The sequence below is a fragment of the Silene latifolia genome, chromosome 1, assembly GCF_048544455.1.
Source record: "Silene latifolia isolate original U9 population chromosome 1, ASM4854445v1, whole genome shotgun sequence".
Classification (NCBI taxonomy): Eukaryota; Viridiplantae; Streptophyta; class Magnoliopsida; order Caryophyllales; family Caryophyllaceae; genus Silene; species Silene latifolia.
In genome coordinates, this window is record NC_133526.1 from 142,152,134 (window position 1) to 142,173,101 (window position 20,968).

The 20,968-nt window shown below is 36.8% G+C and overlaps 1 non-coding gene across 1 annotated transcript; it reads left to right on the plus strand.

Moving 5' to 3' along the window:
• The first annotated feature begins 284 nt into the window (after nucleotides 1-284).
• On the plus strand, nucleotides 285-391 carry LOC141622383 (small nucleolar RNA R71). The gene has a single exon (XR_012532953.1). It is a non-coding gene; the product is annotated as a small nucleolar RNA R71 (small nucleolar RNA).
• Nucleotides 392-20,968: the final 20,577 nt, after the last annotated feature.

Sequence of the window (20,968 nt, forward strand, 5' to 3'; positions counted from 1 at the left end):
TGACATGGTAAATCCCTCCTTTTGAAGCTCCTCCCAACTCATACTTATCAAATCTCGCCGTGAGAGCTTCTAATGCGGCTACAGAAGGAGATTCAGCAGCTCTCCTTTGATTTCCCCTGGAATTCCCATACTCAGCCTTGTGGGTGGCCAAGTCATCAATGATCTTCCACCCCTTAGTCTCTCCCATGTTCTCCTGGAATCTGCCACTAGCTGCAGCATCCAGGATAGCTCTCTGATCGTCGTACAGCCCATTGTAAAACTGATTACATAGAATCCACTTCTCGAACCCATGGTGCGGAATGGTTCGCACCAGCTTCTTAAATCGGACCCATGCTTCATGAAAGTTCTCATCAGGACCCTGTTTAAAGCTCGTGATCTGAGCTCTAATGGCATTGGTCTTCGAGGCAGAGAAATACTTCTTGTAGAATGCCAAGGCCAAAGAATTCCAGTCGGTGATCCCATTAGCAGCTCGGTCCAGGTCTCTATACCACTCCCTTGCAGCATCACGGAGTGAGAATATAAACATTGTCTCCTTTACCTGGACCTGGGTCACACCGGTCGGCGGGGGTATAGAGCAGCAATAATCAATAAATATCTCCATATGTTTGGCTGCATCTTCATTTGCAGCTCCCCCGAATTGGTTTCTCTCAACCAAGTTGATATAAAAAGGCTTCGGTTCGAATTTCCTATCAGCTCCTGGGAATTCGAACCCCTTATATAGATTTGCAGCAGTCGGCTCTGAGTGACTTGCTATACTCGCTTCTTCAGCCATGACTGGAAAATCTGGAGAAGTGACGGTCTCGACTGAAGAAGTAGAAGCAGGAGATGCAGGTGGATCTTCTTCAAACAGCTCGTTCTCGTAGTAACTAGACAGAGTACTCAGCTCTTCCTCTGTCGGCAATATCCTAGATGATCGTCTCAACTCGCGCAAGGTCTTCTCAATCTCAGGATTGAACGGTACTAATTCACCACCTTGTGACCTGCGCATAAGAAGAAACTACAAAAAGAATATGAGAATAGTTTAAGGAACGAATGTCCCTTAACCTAAGAAATAGACTAAAATAAAACAACTAAAAATTAGAACAATTGCCTCCCCGGCAACGGCGCCAAAATTTGATGCATGTCGTTGTGTGCACCAAAAATAATATTTATAATACCTATTAAAACTAACAGAAGTTAGTGGTAACAGGGTCGAACCACAGGGAGGTAGGGAGTTTATAGTTGCTTTCAATTTTAGTCTAAGGGTAACAATGAGGGGGATTTTGATATAATTAATAACTAAACTAAATGCAAATAAAAATAAATAAGGCAATAAAAATAAGCAATAAAATATGATGTAAACAAATAATAGAAAGGAGCTAGAACGATCCGGGTCACTACAGCTACGATGGCACATAAGTCTAGGTAGGTCTCGAAATACGGTCGCGAAGGATGGGGAAAACAAGTCCTCTCGATCCATGTTAAATAGTAACTACCTCTCGACCTATGTTACTAATCCCTAAGTCTCATTAATACTAACTCTCGTTCTTGATTAATGATTCCTAATGCAAACTAAATTACATTATCTTTCGATCTAGCAATCTAGCCGTCTTAAATCGTTGATCTAAGTCCTTCCCTATCTTTCGATCTTCGGGTTGGTCAAAACTAAGCATCTAACAAGTCTCCGCTAGGTCTCATTGATAGATATTGCACTTAACGATTCAAACGAAGCAAATCAAACACGAAGTCAGTCGATCGACCAGCTACCCCAGTCGATTGACCAACCGACTCAGTCGACCGACCAGATAAGCCAGTCGGTCGACTAAGCCTTAATCCGAGGGTACCTATTCTAATGCCATCTACGCTAATAGCTCGCCTACATCCTAGCAAGGGTGATTTAGCTACACATACTAACAACGATAACAACAATGTAATTTGCGATTAAAGGAATAGATTTCATAATTAAACTAGAAGAACAATTAAATTGCATAAAACGTTAATGACGGCTTCGGGATATCTATACTAGCAATTCTAAACTAAAAGGTAAATAAAGTAAACTGTAAATTAAAAGGAATAATACCGAAATAGCAAGGCCGATGAAGATCCGAAGAAAAGCTTTATTGAGAAATAAAGAATGAATCGCAATCTAATGTATTGAATTATTGTAAGCTAATGATAACCTAATAGAAACTCAATTCCCTAATACAGGAGAGGAGTATTACGTTATATAGCAAAGTCACGTAATACTCTCCCAAAACCTAATTACATATGGGCTTTAATCACGTCTTTTAAATTGCGCATCAGCTCGTGGAGTGGTCGATCGACCATAGCAGGCAGTCGATCGACCAAGAGTGTTGTACAGAATTGCATTCTGACGATTCCTACAACGCGCACCGATCTTAAAACAGCTGCCATTTCCTCGTTACTTGGTCAAATCAGGCGTTCTATACGGGGTTGGAAATTTAAGAGGATAAGCTTTCACCTCCAATTGGAATCACTCGATTATCTGCTCTAGAACTCGATATATTGCCATCTGAAGCAGGCTGCAATATCGTGAAGTGCTTCTTTGCTCGTTAAACTTGTACACACCCATGCTTTTGCTATCTTTAGGCCTTGAAATGCGCGCGCACCAAGCTCATTCCTCAAGTCAATACTTCATGTCAAATCCTATGCTAAATACTCTGGGACAGATTTGGTCCATTTTCCGCCATATTCTTCACATTCCTACAAAATCACACGAAAGGGAAGAAATACACGAAACAAGGGAAATAGTAGCATAAACCACTCAATTGAGCTCTGAAATGCGTGTGAAATGAGGTGCAAAACATCATATATTAGACACGCATCAGCAGAGTATGGTAACCCCAGAGGTAGTAAGAGAGGGGGTGGATCGAATAATGTTGTCGCGGCACAGCTGGAGGCCTTAAGTGCTCAAATAGCTGAATTAAAGATATCTCAGTCTTTAGGAAAGCAGCAAACGGTTAATGCTATGGTTCAACAGGAGGAGTCCTATAAAAGATGTGGGATTGATGGCCACACTGCAGGAACCGTTTGGTTCTTTACCAAATAGCTAAATTAAAGATATCACACATCTTTCACAAAAATCCTCCTGTTGAACCATAGCATGAACCGTTTGCTACTTTCCCAAAGACTGAGATGTCTTTAATTCAGCTATTTGAGTAGTTCAGGCCTCAAGCTGTGCTGCGACAACATTATTCGATCCACCCTCTCTCTTACAACCTCTGGGTTAACATACTCAGCAGTGTGAGTAGCAATATGATCGATCATCATCTTCCAAGAAGTATCATCATTGGTATTATCCTGGAATCTCTCATTAACTGAAGAATCAAGTAAAGCTCGATGATCATCATACAACCCGTTGTAACACTGGTTTCAAAGAAACCACTTCTGAAAACCATGATGGGGGACTAAAAGAACTAGCCTCTTGAAGCGAACCCATGCCTCATTCAAATCTTCAGTGGGACTTTGTTTGAAGCTGGTGATTTGACTTCTCAAGGTGTTGGCCTTCTGCAGCGGGAAGTATCTCTTGTAGAATTCAAGAGCTAAAGTATTCCAGTCGGTAACACCATGATCCTCTATATCTAAATCACGGAGCCATTCGGCTGCTCCATCTCGTAAGGAAAACGGAAAGGGAACCTGCTTCACTTTATCTTGAGTTACTCCAGCAGTTAGTGGAATGGAGCAACAATAATCAGTAAACTTCTCCATATGCTTGGCAGGATCCTCATTAGCTCATGCCCCAAACAAGTTTCGCTCCACCAAATTGGTGTAAGATGGACGAATCTCAAAAGTACCCTTTTTAGTAGTAGGAAGCTTGAATCCTTTCGGGATAGAAGCCAAAGAAGGCTCAGAATGACTGGCAAGAGTAGGCATCTTTATTGATATAAGAACGGGGACTGGGGTGTCATAAATAGGCGTGTCCTCTTCGTAGGATGGTTCTTCTAACACAAATATTGGCTCTGTATCACTATCAAGTATACTCAAGTCTTCTACTTGAGTTATTTCTCTTTGAAATTTTTGTCTGTACCGAATAGTCCTCTCTGGCTCGGGATCAAAAGGTACAATCTCCATCCTGTAAGACCTGGGCATACAAGAAAATAACCGAAAAAATATCAAACCGTCTCAAGGAATTGATGCTCCATGAGACAAAAGACAAAAATAAACAAAAACAAATAGAAAATTGTTGTCTCCCCGGCTACGGCACCAAATTTGATAAGGTTATTTTCTTTCGTTGGCCTATCAAAATAAATCCTATTCTCAACAAACTAGTAGCTAGAAGTAAGAAAGGGTTGAATCCACAGGGAGGCAGTAATTAACTATTTGCTAATATTTAAGTTTGTCTCAAAGGTAACCGATTTCTTGAAGGTTGTTTGTTTGAGTTTTATGAACTAATTGCAATAAAAGTAAATAAGATGAATTCAATAATATTAAAAGGTCTAGGGTTTAGGTTCACTAGGTAGTTATCCGGGGTGTGATTTAATTCATGGATAGAGCAATTTATGTTGTTTAAGGTCATATGATCGGTCAATTCTAATATGTCCTTTAGATCTAACTTAACATGCGGTCTCTATCATTAAGTTAATTCAATTCAGTTATTGTAGCCTTTACTAGTCTTAACGAGGTCGGTGAAAATCCTAGTTTGCAACACTAGTTAATTAATCCTGCAGAAACTAACCAACTAGATTCAAAATAATTAACTGAACAAGAACAAACAAGCTATTTTAACTATCAATTCATTAACATAATCCCCTTCTACACTATGCCAAATAAGACCTTCAATAACGGTCAAATAATGCAATTACCGTTTTTAAATAGAAACACGGGACCGTTATTGCAACGACGGTTGTTAAATATATACCACGGTTGTACAAATAACACGCGACCATTATATAACATCAAGAACCGTTATAAAATCTTTCAAGAAACCGTTATTAAATCTTAAGAACGGTTTCAAATCCGTTGTCGTAGTTTGCTATTGACAACGTCTTATCGTTCCAAAACCGTTGTTAAATATTATATATGATAACTGTTCATTTCGTTATCTTATTTAATTGAATGTCAAAATTTAACAACGGCTTTATTGCGTGCAAAACCTTTGTGTATATTCATCTGTTGACAACGGTATGTAACCGTTATCTATTTTTATTGATGAAATTTTTGACAACGGTTCTACTTAAATAAACCGTTGTAAAAGTTTTGAACTTGACAACGGTTATCATTCCTTATCTTATATTTTTGGCGGTTTGAATGGGAGGAAAAATATGTCAACGGTTATTTATCTAAATAAAACAGTTGTCAAATAATTGTTTGCAACGGGTTGTTTTTAACCGTTATTGTTTTTAATTATTTTATTTTTTTAAAAAAAATAATTTTAGCTTGTTATAGCAGCTGCTGAAATGCTATTTTTTCAGCAGCCTTTGTAGCAGGTGCAGGAATGCTATTTTTCAGCTGCTGCTGAAAATAGCATTCTAGCAGCTGTGCACTACAAAAATTCAATCCTACATAAAAATATTACACCCACGATCAATTAAACTCAGTTTCAAAACAGTACAAACAGGATGATCAAAAGCCAAAACACAACTTCCTCAGAAAAACAAAAGAAGCCAATACACAATTACTCTATATATACACACTCGTATATAAAGCATGAGAAAAATATTGAGACTCCGCTAATGAAACAACATAACTGGCCCACATATTTCTCATCTGGTTGATGTCCTCTGGCGAATATTCTGAGGCTTTGTTGAGTATTAGTGGAAAATAAAATTCAAAATATACATAATCAAAATAGATATAATACATGGAAGTATAGAGAATTGAACTCAATTTACGTCTGAAATAGTTTTTAAATCACACTAACCCGTATCGGAATGGTAGATAGTTTTCTCTTGATAACCTCCCACATGGACTGACAAACGTAAAAGGCGCATTGTTTGTCGTCTGGTGCTTTAGGAGACTATTATATAAATCACACACAAATCAGCTGAATTAGATAATCAACCTCTCGCATAAACATTAATTAAATGATACGAGTAATTATTAAGAATACACTTACTAATGGCGTGATAAAATTGGGAACAGCGTTGCTTTCATATTTCCCAAGTGGACATAATATTTTTTTGCTTCAAAAACACTAATTCATAAATATACACACATGCCATTATTATTTGCATATATATGGCTCAAGTCATACAATGACAAATAACATTATTGAAGGTTGCAAACTTACTCAGTTATCATCCTTACACAACTGTCAGAGGGTTTGCCTTCGCGAGAGTCAATCCAGTATACTGTTTTTGTTTCCACTTGGATTGTCAGTAGTACCCAATGCTTCCTATTCAATTTGGGACATTGAACTGTTAGTTCATTTACACGCATTTAAGCGTGTTAATAATAAATTTATAGAACCGGGATTCATTACAATAATCACGTACTATACATACATATTCTCATTGTAGGGGGAAAGCCATAGGTTTTTGGTCGACATCAACCGAAGAGCGATACTATTGATTTGTTCTTCGTATGAAATTATGTGCACAGAGAAAGCCTTAGGACTCAAGAATCCGTAGGCGTGAATTGGGACCTTCCACTCAGCGAACTGATTATTCATGTACCTATTATGCCACATGGAACAAAGAATGTTATTGTAATTGATAATTTAAACAAACATCATTATTCGTAAATGGAAATGACTAAATAGTTTTATTAATAAAACTTACTTCATCCAAATCAAAATGTGAACAGAATCTAAATTGTCAAGGTCGAAAAATTCCATCAGTTGCTTCGGGTCCAGTACGGCTATATCAGCTGTGCCCATAATTTTCTCTTCAATGTTAATCATGACTACATCCCCTCTAGGTGACTTCTTTACAGCCAGGTTGTGCAAAGCCTTTAACGAAGCAGTTTTCATTTTTTCTTATATTCACACGATTCATAATAAGAATCATAAGCAGGCATGACTGCAACAACTTCCGTTGACGTAGTAGTAATTGCTTTAGCTGCCGCCATGGCTTTGCTTAACTTCTGCAAATGTAAAGATTAAAGTACTTACGATGTGTTAATATTCGTACCCTAATATATTTAAAGAACAAGTAATAATTAACGTCTGCGTATAGGTACCTCGGGGATGACAACATTGATGAGGTTGTTAGGCCATTGCACATAAGAGCTTAGGGCTTCTTTCAAATAAGTGATCTCTTCATTAGGAAATGGTACTTTTACTTCCCCATACTCGTCTTTATATAATTGGGACACTTCCACTTTCCTGTAATTGTGACGAAGGGGTATACCATGAACCTTAACTTGTTGAAGCCGGTTGTAAGCGAACACGTATCCCCTGGCAACAGCAACTTTCTGTTTCCCCAGTAAATAGAACAGACGACAAGCCACCTTGAAATCGCCCTTCACGACAGCTTTAATCAATTAGTACACATACATTCACTACCTTTAATAAATTTCATAAGTAAAAAATGTGTACTGAGATGAATAATTATAAACTAGCAGCTATTACCTTTTTTGGTGTAGAGAAGAACGTCTGACCATCAACTACCTCAATCTCATCCCATGCCACGGCCTTCCTGGCTTCCACTTCCTCTTCAACTGCCTGATATCGATCCTCGGCTCCCACCTCAGTCTCCTCCTCAGTCTCCTTTGCCATTTCCTTCTCCCTTGCCATGTCCTCCTCGGCTTCCTTCTGTACATTAACACTTGTTCATATAACACGTACTGATTTTCTAAATCATATAACACATTGTATATATATAAGACATAAATATTATTACCTCTTTTTCCTCCTCCTCCTCCTCCTCCTCCTCCTCCTCTGCTTCCTTTATGACTTCTTGAACCATATCCCAACTCTTTTTTTGATGACTTTTCCCCAGTTTCCAAAATTCTCACCATCAAACTGGCTATTTTCTGTAGCTGTGTAGTAGAAATTGTCATCATATATAGTTATAAATTACGTTGGTTCAAATACAGTATTTATAGATTACCTTCTTGGAATCATCACCACTTCGAGTAGTTTTTCAAAAATACTTAGTGATACCAACATGCGTCGATACCCCTCCCACACGACCTGGATGCTCAGCTTTGCCAATTGCCCTAGCAAGAATGTCATCACCTCCTCCAGGCTTCCATTTTCCTTCCTATACCTCTTTCTCACAGTTCCACTACATACACATAAAACCATTAAGCAACTCACAATTATATAACTCCGACCACTAGTGGTAGGAGTGACATATTTATTCAAACTTACAATTTTCTCTTCGATGTCCTTATCATATTCGGTTGCCGTCTTTCCATTCTTAGGAGTGTGACCTTCTACCCAAGTGTCGTGATGACTGAATTTTCCAAGCTTTGCCTTCATCACATTGATATCCTCTCAAAATATGTATGATTACTATGAACATATATAGCATCCGACAAAACACCTAATAGTCTAATACTATCAGAATTATGTACTTAAAAGTTTCTTCTTAATCAATCTATAACCACCTCGGGAGCCATAAAAGACGATCTTTTTCTTTGAAATGTTCGCCTTGTTCCTCTCACTCATAACCTTCATCAAATAAATTGTATCAAGAAATGTAAGGATGACCAAACACTAAACTAAGTATACTTCTTTACTTATTACTAGTAAGTTATCTTAAACTTGTCAGACTGCCTATAAGCGATATAGCTATCCCAATGGTCTTGACTGACATACGGATACTTCTTTGTTGGTGGTTTCTTGTTCATCTCCCCGGTTTCTTTGTTGAACAAGTGCTTCTCAGCAATCTTTAACTTCTAAGAACTGAGGGCTTCCCCTGTCTTTTTTTTAGGTACTTATCATACTTTTCGGGGACAACGTAAGCTAACTGCATATATGATGAGCATAGTTGGTACAAGTATTTCGGCTAATACACATATCAAGTAGTAACTTAGTTTCAGCTAAAACATTTATTATTGTATATACATACCTTTATTCTGTTTATTAGCATGGTGTTCCGTATTTTACTCAGTTCACTGATACACGACGTACCAAGAGGCACATACTGTCTTACACAACAACCAATCCAACTCGCAAAATACCTGACATTCTCACCATATGGCAGTCCCGTATCTTTATCCCACTGTAAAGGATTAAGTATCTCTGAATTTATTGCTTCTAGGTAAACCCTGTGGCGCATTCGACCCGCAGTGTGTTACAAATTATTCTCATCACCTGAGTCGTAGCCTGACGCATTTCCATTGTTTCTTTTCCGCTTTTCGACCATATCTAAAGCAGAAATTAATAAACAAATAATACCAATGCATACTTATAATAACAAACAAATCTCTAGAGAGGAGGGTTTATTACTTCTTTAAAGAGGAGAATCCGGATTGATCTGGCGGCGGCAATGGCGATGATGACGATAACTGCGACGGCGATGGGGTAGGCTGGTGGTTGAGGGGAAGCTCAATGTTTGAGGATATTATGTGGGGGAGCGGAAGCTCAGAGTATATATATGTAAATAATACAACACTTGCAAGACCTTTTTTAATGGAAAGTAATAAACACGGTATAAGAAAAACCGTTGTATTTTGTTTGCAATCAGACAACGGTTTTGTTTGAAACCGTAATTGATTAGTGTTGGAGCTTGTGTCCTCCACAAATTAGTGTGATAACATTTGTAAATCTCTTATAGGTTCACAAGGGTATACTTCGTATTTTATCAGTTAATTAACGATTACCTAATAACGGTTGGCTTGCTAGAAAGTTTGACGTTATTATCATACTGATGGCGGTGATCAACTGGTCCCTAAATGTCACACCTAAAGGATGTGTTTGAGAGATGTGGTTATGGAAATGTAATCACATTGATGCCTTATATGACTAAACAGTTAGCCAATGTGTTGATGAGACGATAATTTAATGTCGATTAAATAATATTAGCTGAGACGAATTAACTGTCAATTCGTAAATTGAAATATAATAAGTTATATTTAATTAATGTATATAATCAGTTATATTTAATTAGCAAGTTAAAGTATATATTATACGATATTGTCACAGACCGGCATTAATAAATCCACTACAAGCTGTTGTGTGTAGACTTATTAATACGGAATGACATAAATGACAATTTATAAATAATACATTTTATACATGGTCAATCTACCGGGTGTGTCAGTCGATCGACTGATATACCTGCTTCGGAATATTGGGCCGAAAATTAAAAAGAAAAAAAACACAGCCTAATTCTCCCTAATACACGGTTATAAGGGAGAGGGGAGTTTATTTTTTCTAACCTAATTTTCTAACCTATTCTTGCCTCTCATCTAAAAACACAAAAACGAAAAACCCTAAGCAATTTTACAGAAAATTTGGGGATCGATTCTAGCAAAAGAACAAGGGCATATCTCATATCATCTTGGGTGCAACTGATAGGTGAATATCATTGCGATATTGTTCTTAGGCCGTTTTTGCTAGGACCGAAGGTTGATTTCTTTATTCTCTACCTTTTTGTTTATGTAATTTATTTTATGACTAGCATTCATCATTATATATTCGTTATAATCCTTAAAGTTAAAGGGATGCATACAGATAAATCCCACAATTAGTACTATCTACAACGGGTTAGAAATACCCGTTGTCTGTAATATTTTCATTTTAAGCATCATTTTTATATACATAACAACGGCCTGAAAAGTGGATGGGAATAAGAATTCCTTACCAAGATCTGCAGGAATGGAGGAATACTCGAAGGGGTTCCCAACTGAGAAGAGGTCTGATAAACTCGGTCTTGAATGCTTGTATCTACAGTATATGGCTCCAATGAAATCGCAGCATAGTAGAGATGCAGATTCTTCGACCCGAAATTGTTGCCAGACAGATTATAACAGAAATGAAGAAAAGGCTGCGGAACACGATCATTTTCCCAGTGAAAGACAAAGACAAGAGATGGATTCAAGGTCTCCTAGACTTGAATTGAAGGTATATGAGGAAGAAAAATGGACAGTGAGGTGAATTGGTTCGAAGAAGATGAAGATATCTGGGTTTGATGTCGGAATTAGGGATTTGAGTATCTCGTTTTGTTTTTTTTTATGTTTCTTTTGCTTTGCTGTGGGCTTATGTATTTGGGCCAGAGCTGTTTATTGAGCTGGGAGGTGGCCTGGTGATGGCTGGTCCTATCTCAAATGTATGGTTACTCTTTTTTGATAATATAATCTTACATTTTATCAAAAAAAAAAAAAAACAACGGCCTGAACCGTTATAAATGTATACGTCCTGAACAACGGTTTACGTAAAACCGTTTTATTTTATATTTCATTGTGTTTGATTTTACCGCCAAGAAATAAAGCATCATTTGGTATATGTCACCTAATTACAATATGTTTCTCAGAAAATTTTGCTTATTTCCATTAATTTAAAGGATTGCAAGTTTACACATAAAGAGTACAAACTACCACCATACATAATGAACTAGATAAATAACAATTAGAAGAAGAAATTTGACAATTAACTTAAGTCATGCCTCATTATTTTTGAGTTCTACGATATCCATGGTTAACTTCTTGCATTCTTCTTTTGCCTTCAATATTTCACTGTTATTTCCCCGCTTCGATTCTTCAAGTTGATGTAGTATACTTCTCACTTGAGTAATCTCGATATCCATGCTCTTTTTCTTATTCACTAACCTGTTTATAATCTTACTTTGCCACTCAGTCATTGGTTCATCAACTCACTTGAAGTAATTGCATCCACGCATTTTAGTCTCGGGATTATAGAATTTGCAAGTAAGAAACTTTCTTCCCGGATTTTGCAAAGTCCAGGAAGTCCGCAATGCTGCCGGAACTGAGCAATTACATGTCCCTGTTGAAATAGAGGAAGAAGAAGAGCTACCACTTGACATAATTTGAGTAATGAGAGAGAGATAAAGAGAGAGAGAAGGTTATAAAGAAGGTTATTTAAAATATGTTATTCAGCAACTGCCTAATTTAACACGGTTCTTATAAGAACCATCGTAATTATCTTATTAATATCTTCTAATTTCCATTTATTTTTAGAGGTGTTTATATTCTAACACAGTTCTTATGCACTACCGTTGTCATTATATTATATGTTATTATTTCATTCATTTGTCTGTTCGCAAGTTATTTAAAATCTATGGTAATAAGCATTTGCATGTAATAAAGAGTAGAACTATATATTAAAATGAGCATATTATACAATGGCGAAAAAAATAGTACAACAAGGGAAAAAAAAACAAACGCAATAAAAAATAAAAAAACCACAAAAGCAATCAACTAACTAATTAGTAAATTAATTAAACACACCCTAACAAGAGTTTGACTAGGAGGTGGGTACTGAGGATAAACTTGATTATAAATCAAGCTTACTACATCCGCATCAAGACGGTGATCAAAATGAGGCACTTCTTCGTCTTCCCATGATTTCGGTACATTAATAAACCTGTACGATACGAACCTTCGCATCACATGAGCGTCCTCAGTGGTGGCAACCCATAAGTAAGGCCCAGCGTGTATATAACGATCCTTAGGGTCGTCACCATAAAAGTCACTTTTGCCCCTTTGATGGTCACGTGATGCATACCTTGCAGCGAGTTGTTTTGCTTGGCGAAAATCATCAAGACCATCCCCTCGAAACACGATCAGAGCATATCCAAGAAACCCACGACCAGAAATCCAAGCCGGGTGGATTGCCCTAACATTTGAAAACCCATTCTCAATGAGGATGTCCCTAAATGGATTTAGAGACTTAGAAGCTTGCTTCCCAGCAGTATCGCGTATGACTGAGAGATTGTGAATTATGCACGTAATCGGGTTGATATAGCGGGTTACCGATTGCTGAGGAGGTGCGACTGCGGATGATGAAGACGACGACATTCTTTTAATTATGATATGTATGTATATGTATATTATTTAAAAAGTGAATTAGAAAGGTTAGTAATAATAAAGTGATTCTTATTGTTACTGCAAATGTGATGCTATTTATAGTATAATAAAGCTATAATTAATTAGATTAATTTCATCCATACGTTACATTCAAACTTGTATTAATTGTGCATGCATGAGGTGAATAATGGTCAAACAACCAATAATAACAGGGCATGCATTGGTAAAACCACAAACTTTTCAGTTTTCACAGTGGATCTATATTTACAACGGTTATAAGAAAAACCGTTGTTTATTGGTGTAATATGACAACGGATTTACAATAACCGTTGTTGATATATGAAATATGATAACGGCTTAACAAAGAATCGTTATCATTTTGTGTTATACATACGGTCAAACAATCAATACTGCAACTTTGAATCAGAAAAAGTAAAAATTACAGGGCATGCATTAGTCAAATCACAAACACTAGAAAATCACAGATAATTAAACATTTTTTTTTTAAACGGGTTCTGTCCAACCGTTGTTGATATATGTAATATGATAACGGCTTAACAAAGAACCGTTATCGTTTTGTGTTATACATATGGTCAAACACGCAATACTGCAACTTTGAATCAGAAAAAGTAAAAATTACAAGGCATGCATTAGTCAAATCAATACCGTTGTGTTTTTAGTCATTGGACAACGGTTTTTTGATAACCGTTTTGTTGTTACTAATTGGACAACAGTTTTTTGATAACCGTTGTGTTTTTACTAATTGGACAATGGTTTTTTGATAATCGTTGTAAGCTAATATGTTTAACATGGAAGAGTTAACCGATTCTTATTTAGCTTGTACCGTTTCCACTTTCCAATTCTTAACTTGTTAAGTTTCCAATTCTTATCTTATTGTTATACCGGTTCTAATTCTTACTATCTTATTATACCGTTTCCAATACAACTCAAACTCATTATAAGTAGAATTATAATTTTCACAATTTTAACTTGTACCGTTTGCACTTTCCAATTCTTAACTTGTTAAGTCCTCCATTAATTTTCCACATCGATTATGTCGTCAAGTTCATCAACTTATAGTGGTTCATGATGATGATGATGATGAAGCATCATATGAACCTCTTGCAGGACCCCCAAGTAGATTTATGTACGCTAAACCCTTTACGTGCATCATTCACAATCTCCCGTATACAGAGGACGAGCATGGAAAGGCTATACTCTCGTATAGCCTTGACTGGTTAATAGGTTTGATTCGGTTAGCCGGATTGAATTTGGTTCAAACTATCTACCCGGACAATGATGCGCATGATGGCTTCGGGCGGTGCGCCCTCATCGAGTTTGGCGGGGGTGAGGAGCGGGAATGCTTTCGTCAGGCTCGAAAACTTGAGCGGGCATTAAGAATGACTCTTCGAGATTCTGATTTGATCACGATGATCAGCGGGTAGGCCCATATTTATGGGTTGCAAATGAATCTGACCGTCTCCTACTACTTCCGATTCTGCACCGCCAAGGTCGCATTGCCGAGTAGGGGACAGTGTCGTTGGAATGGGAAAACGATTGTTTGGATTGGGCTAAAGGTGAAAGAGACATATATAGTGATATTGTCTCTGAATTCTAGAGGATGGGGTAACCAAAAACATACTCCCTCCATTCAACTCCACACTACACATTTGCTTTTTCACGTTTGACAACGCTTGTTTTACGCGATAAATATCTTTAGCTTGATACTTTAATGTACTCCTAAAAACCTAAGTCATTATAATAAAAGTTAGATATTTTTCTAGTGATATTGTCTCTGAATTCCAGAGGATGGGGTAACAAAAAACGTAACAAAAAACATAAATAATTAAACTTTAATTCTAACCACCACCATAATCCAAATACAACTTACAATGTCAGATAATAATTAAAGACTTAATTATTATAATCTGATGAAGTATTAGGATATTCATCATGAATTTCGGTATAGAGCAAGTCGTAGATCGGCCCTTTATTATCACCGGGAAGTGCGGGTGGAATGGCCTCTTTCTCCCATGACATAGGCACAGTGGCAAGAATGTAATGCTTCCTACAATGTATCAGCAGTTGATGATCAAGATGGGTCGCAACCCATAGATAAGAGCCTTGTTGTTTATCATACGAATAGAAGTCCTCTTTCCCCACATCTATCCCCGCAAATCTCGCCCCTAATTTTCTTGCCTGACGAAAACGATCATGGCAGTTGGCTTCGTCAAACACGATAAAAGCGAAGCCCACAAAACCTTGCTTGTTTGTAGACACAGGGTACACTTTTTTAACCGCGGTGAAACCGGAGTCATGAAGCATTTGCGTCAACCACCCAAAATTAGGGTTTAAACCCTTTCCATTCACACCATAATGAACCGGGAGATTATGGAGAATGCAAGTAAAAGTATGTGCGTAACGAGAATGTGATTGTAGCTCCGATACACCAGCCATATTTTTTTTAGAGAGAAATTAAAGAGTAAATGTTCGATAATTTAGAATTTGACCTAAAACATTATGAAGAATATTTATAGAATTATTTTGGTCAAATTGCATACTATTGGTCAAATAGAATATTTATTAAAGTTCTGATAAAGTTTTGAATGCAGTAGTCAAACTGAAAAATCTAATCAAATACTGACAACGGTTGAATTGAAAAACCGTTATTTCATAATAGAAAATAATAACGGTTACGAAAAATCCGTAGCTATAACATAACAACGGGTAACAAAAACCGTTGCTGGTGTAAATTTAGTAACGGTTTTCGAAATGCCGATATCTTAAACTGGTAACGGTTTTCTAACAACCGTTGATAAACAACCGTTGATAAGAGTGATTCTATAACGAGTTTTTGGAAACCGTTAAACGTTTTTTACAACGGTTTGTTAAGCAGCCGTTGTCAAATTATAATAACAACGGTTTTGGAGGGAAACCGTTATTCCTACTAGCGCGGTCTAGGTTTCCGCCAATATTTGGAAAACGGTAATCTAAGTGTCGTTATTAAATGCATTAAACCGTTGTGATACGCTTCTTATTGATTGTCATATTTGGCGTAGTGCTAACAACCTAGATTCCCATTCACCCTAGATTAGAAGATTAGCTACTCATGATAAAGGGAATAACAACAATAAGATTGATGAACAACATAATTAAAAGCATAACAAGATGAACAAAAGAACAATTGAATAAACTAGAGCTTGAATTAATAATAATAAAATAAAGATTAGTAAGTACCGTAATTAAAGAGTGCTTAGATCCGAAAAAAATATTAATAAAACTAAATTCATGGTTTTAAGAGAGCTCTAGGCAAAAAATAGCGTAAGTTCTAATTATGACGTAAATAGGGTATTTATATTAAAGATAAACCGACTTAAGGAAATTTCGCGGTAACTGCCAGCACGATGTATACTCGATCGAGTACAGGTGCACTCGATCGAGTGTACTCAGACTTGATCGAGTACTCTCCTATTTCAGCTCTTTTTTTCGTGGTGTCTTCTTCACTTCTCTTCCTTTATTCTTCTAGATTCCCGTGCCATGCTCCGTGTATTCCTTCATGTCCACTCTGCGGTGCTCATTTCATTCCTTTGCTTTATAAATGCATCATTCCTGCATTTAAACACTAAATAGCGGAAGTATCAACATTCTAGCATAGAAGGCATATAATCAATGTAATTTAGCACGAAAACTGTCTCAAAAGTAACTAAGGGGAGGCATATAAATGTATATAAATATGACTCATCATTGATAAACTTGCCGTGAACTCTAACGGTAAGCGTGTTGTTTTTCCGTTTGACCCGTTCGACTCTGTTAATAAAGGTAAGAAGCCTCTGCTCAGTGTAGATGTGGCAGATGTGGCCGATCAAACCGACAGAGCTTCTTATAGTAACTCTACCTCTTGTAGCACTTTACCAATGATCACCGAACTAAGTGAAGAAAGTGCAGCAAGTGAAGTGAATTCTGTACAAGATCCGATGGTTTTCGACACCATCTATGAGTATGCCCCACTTCCCATAGTCGAGGATACTGACTCTTCCACTCAGTCCTAGACGGAAAAACCAGCAAAGTACTCTTTCTCCAATAAAAAGCATGGTAAAAATCAACTGCATATTTCGTCCGAGGATTATGGGAAGTTGTTAGTTGGAAAGGATGTCTCCTTTTTCCACGCAGGTTCATTGTCTTCATGAGGGTTCGATCCCTCATCCCTGAAAATTCTATCCAGACGGGAACTCCCCATGAAGATATTTCAAGAGCAACAGAAGTTCCCCTTCTTCTCTTTTACCTAAGAAGCATGATGAGCATTCAGCATTCATTCTCGAGAATACAAAGGTGGTTCAGGAGGAAGTTGTCTTCCAAATTGATAAGAAGAAGCGGATATCATCGGATCCGCCCAGGTCAGCAGGATATCTGCAGTTCAGTTACAGTTCACTACGGTTAAGGAAAGCAAGATCGAGAGTTTTCGACGTAAGGTGGGTTATTCCCACCGCGGCGGTCGTGTGACACAAGCTAGTGTACAACTGAAGAAAAGATCTTGCGTTTCTGTCGAATTTCCTCATTTTCTTTACAGGTACACCACGGAAGCTGCAGTGGCTACACAGGCTAAAAGAAAGGAGCCATAACTATTCCACTTTTAGGACTTATATCATCCTCCCTACAAAAAATATTGTCTTAGTGTTTCTGCGTCATTTTCAGTTACTTTTAGTTCGATTACTTGGTTTTCTAGTAGTTTTAAGGACTCTGGTACTCCGGAGTTTGTACTGTAACTGATTTTCTTTAATTTAATCTTAGTTTATCGTGGCAAAAAAAATGATAAAAATATCTTTTTTTTAAACAATTTCAAAGTTAATTGCTTCTAGAAGGACGCTAGAGATAAGTTAATTAAATAGTTATAAAAGAGCAAAGCTGAAAATTCATTAAATATTGTCAATTCGAATTTTATAGTTGAGTGGCCTCAAAGGGAGCATTGACGACACTATTCTATAACAAAATGAGTAAAGGTTCATGGCCCGAGTAAACCATAACACAAATTCTTATTTGTGACGGACGTTATCCGTCACAAATGAGAGACGGGGCGAATAGGTACCATGTTAACTAATATGAGTCGGATAGTACAATGCTAGTGGATTTTGTGCTTAATATATAATATTATAGTGGGGAACATTAGGGTACATTGCATTTAATATACACATGCATAAAAAACACAACCAAATCATCATTTCTTCTTTACGTCAAACACACATCAAACAAACCTTATATCTCCTCCATCAACCCTACATACACCCCATGCTCAATATTTAAAATTTCAATATTTTATCCCTCAAATCTTCATAATCATCCATTCAAATTATCATCAAAATTTCATATTTTTCTCACAAAAACATGGTTGATGTTGATAACATGGTTGCGAACACGACAATAGAGGATCAAAATAATCATCAAATTGTTGATATTGAAACCGCTGATTGTGTATTGCTTGATGGTAAAGACAAAGATTTTGTGACGAAGTTGATGAGCAAATGTTTGTATTGTGATTTTTTATTTATAACTTTTTTTCTTTGTTGATGATATTTTATGGCAACAAATTTTATTTTATGGCACAAGATTAAGGTTGATGAGTTAAGTTTGATTACCGAATTTTTGTTGTGCACAAGATTTTAGTATATAATCTATGTTAATGAGATTTTTTGACGATTTAGATGAGTCAAGGAATGTATTTTTTAAGTTATTGATGAGATTTTAGGGCAATTTTAGATCAATATTTGGAAGTGAATTTGTGTTGATGTTGTTGAATCAATTTTAGATGAAGGTTTTAGTTGATTATGAAGATTAACATAAACTAACGAGCTTAAATACGTCTATAAAACGGACAGCAACTAATATGTAACTTTCAAGAAAATGTGTTTTGAAAAGATTATCATTTTAGGGTACAGTGTGACCATTTTAGAGTTCAGTATTGTCATTTTAACCAAAGCTTAAAATTTGGTTGCTCTTGTCATAGGTACTGATCTTTCATATATGTTAGCATTGTGTAGTGTAAATTGTAACCATTTTAGAATTCAGTGTTACCCTTTTAACCAAAGCTTATTATTTTGTCTATCTTTCATAGGTACTAATCTTTCATATATGTTACCATTGTGTAATGTACACTGTGACCATTTTAGAGTTCAGTATTACCCTTTTAACCAAAGCTTATTATTTTATCTATCTTGTCATAGGTACTAATCTTTCATATATGTTACCATTGTATAGTGTACACTATGACCATTTTAGAGTTCAATGTTACCCTTTTAACCAACACTTAAAATTTGGTTGTTGTTGTTATAAGTACTGATCTATCAGGGTGTTACTTGAAATAAAAGCTACAAAATGGAAACACATCTTCAGCTTATATAAGAAACATTCGCAACTCAAGGGATTCAGCTTCAAGAAATCAACATCTTGTAGGACCGACGTAAAAGATAGGTCGTTGATTGAGAGATAATTAAGATACTCTTGTGAAGGTGAACATGGGAACAGAAGTCTTCAGACTTGATCGAGTACTCACTCGATTGAGTGTACTCAGACTTGATCGAGTACTCTCCTATTTTAGCTCTTTTTTTCGTGTTGTGTTCTTCACTTCTCTTACTTTATTCTTCTGGATTCCCGTGTCATGCTCCGTGTATTCCTTCATGCCCACTCCGCGGTGCCCATTTCATTCATTTGCTCTATAAATGCATCATTCTTGCATTTAAACACTAAATAGCGGAAGTATCGACATTCTAGCATAAAAGGCATACAATCAATGTAATTTAGCACGAAAACCATATCCAAAAGTAACTAAGGGGAAGCATATAAATGTATATAAATATGACTCGTCAATCAACAACAGCAATAAGCTCACGACTAACTTCAGAATTATTAGGATCAAGATGCAAAACATGCTCAAAGTCATCCAGAGCATCTTTGAGTAGATTCAATTGCTTAAAAGTTAAAGGCTCTCCGATAAAGGGCTTTGACATTAGTGGGGTCAAAATGTAAAACAAATTTAGAGTAACGGCTAGCAAGATCATAATGAGAGAGTTTCAATTTGCAAGCTGCTAAATTAAGAACAAGGGCTAGGGCTAAGGAATAGGTAGCCTAGTGATCACAACAGGGCAAAAAGCCAACGAAGCATAGAAAATTTAAGGCTTGTTTGTAAAGGCTACATGCCAGCGATATGATTCCTTTCTTAAAAAGAGAATTTCCTCAATCCTTCATCAGTTCAATAGAGGAAAAAGATGGTTCTCGTAAACTCATAATCCATGTAATCAAATCCTCATTGTACACTGCATCGTCTTCGTAAATAAACAACTCACTAAAATTGTAAATAAAAGATTGATAATCCATTGGAAAAGAAAAAGAGAAACAGGGAAAGGAAGATAAAAAACTGGGTTAAACAAAAAGAGAGTCGGACAACAGAATAGTGGAAACTACTACAGCCCACCCACGCAACACCAACCCAAACAAACCACCTTCGCCAAACACGCGACCAAGGAAAAAGATATGCACTACCTGAAGACAACGGTCCCGACAACCTCGTCTACCTTAGACCGCAATCAAAGAAAAACAGATTGAAAACAAAATTTGGTCCACAGTAGAAGATGGAAGGGCTTAATACTATACTCCCTCCGTACCACATCAAAGGTAACGTAGGGAAAAATGGAGTATTTAAGAAAAAGTGGAAAAAGTAAGGATAAAGAGGGAAAAAATAGGTGGGGTATATAATTGTGGGTTTAATTGTGGGTTGGTAGGTGGGGTATGTAATGGCATTTTGTGTAAATATCAAATGAGTATAAGGATAACTTGGTAATGTTGTGGGCCAAATAAGGAATGTTACCTTTGGTGTGGTACGTTCGTTTATAGTAAGTGTTACCTTTTGTCTGGTACGGAGGGAGTATATAACAGGCAATCCAACTAAAAAAAGTGTCACAATCCACCCAAATAAAGAACATGGTCCAAATTGCCAGAAACAACCGAATACATATACGATATGTTATAGAAAAGCATACTTGAGTAAAAAAGACCAAATCAGCGAATGGAAAAGAAGCAGTAGACAGTTTTAAACCAGACTTGA